Here is a 1395-nt window from a genome sequence, read left to right as displayed (position 1 = left end):
AGGAGGATCGCTTGAGCCCAGGAGTTTGAGGTTGCTGTGAGCTAGGCTGACGCCACAGCACTCTAGCTCAGGAAGAGAGTGAGACTCTGTCTCAGAAAAAAAAAAAAAATGATATTTTGGGTATAGAGACCACTACAATGGGATTTTGCAGTGAGGGAGAGAAAGTGGGCTCAACTCAGTAGGGCACGGCAAGTGGCAATTTATAGCCAAGGAGCAGTGGGGTGCTCGAGTTTGGCCAAGCAAAAAATACCACATCAAAGCTTGTCAAAATCCCCACTCTTCTATTCATTTTGCCTGTAAAGTTACACACTTAACAATGCCTCATGGAATACTTAACACGCTCACATGGATTTTCCTCCAATAATAGCATCATTTTTAATAGAGACAATAATATGTGCTATTTAAACAAGAGATTGGTTATTCAGTCTCTCTGTTTTAGAACCTGATTAATCCAACACCTTTTACACAGACACCAAGTAATTGGCATGCGTTCTCTCTCTCCCTCTCTCATATCTAAAATGAGCTTCCTAGGGCAGGAGAAAGGGAGGGGAGAGCAGGAATCTATCCAAAGGAAAGACTCATGCAGTGAAGTTGAAAGAATATCATTGTTATGCAGTTTCAGAGTCAAGCCAGGAGAGGGCACAGAAAACTTCTGCTTGATCATGTAACAAAGAAAGAGTCAGGAAATAGGTAGGGTTCTCCTTCAAACATTCAATCGGGTGACACAGTTTATGTCACCTCCCAAACCATCCAGAGTACAACTTAGTCAATCTAATCTCATCCTGAGGCCGCAATGGTTTTATTATACAATAGGCTATCTTAATGTAATCTTTACACCATTTGATTTTTTCTTAAAGAAAATATTCAGATTTTTTCAAGCCCCCAGCCAGTCTCCTATGCATTTCTTTTATTAGATAGTCTTTCTCTTTCCCTCTATAAGCTGCTTCCAAACAGCTCCTCTTTCTCTGCACAGCGGCCCGTAACCTTTCCTGACTTCACAGTGATGATGTACACCATCAACCCGGTCCTTAGAAAGGTACTAGACAAATGCAAGGGCGGATTGTTAATTACAAACTATATGCTCTGAGTAAATAAATCTGACTCAACTTATTAGTAAGGCTGAGTACTCAATAATGGGTGACTAAAGGGATTGTAGCTTAAAACCAAGATTCTAAAGTAGCACAAACTTCAGGGACATGTGGGAAAATATTGTTTAGATGAATCCATCTATGAACCAACACTTGTGAGGCAATTAAAACCAGAAAAACATCACTATCCATGTTTGGAGGGCAAGAATCAATGCTTGAAGTACAGATAAACATTTCCTACAAATAAAGTATGCATGATACATTTCCTATAATAAAATCTTTTTTTTTTTTTTGAGACAGAGTCTCA

Source organism: Propithecus coquereli, unplaced genomic scaffold, assembly GCF_000956105.1.
Source record: "Propithecus coquereli isolate 6110/MARCELLA unplaced genomic scaffold, Pcoq_1.0 Scaffold77, whole genome shotgun sequence".
In the NCBI taxonomy this organism is placed as follows: domain Eukaryota; kingdom Metazoa; phylum Chordata; class Mammalia; order Primates; family Indriidae; genus Propithecus; species Propithecus coquereli.
Note: the sequence above shows the minus strand (reverse complement) of the source record.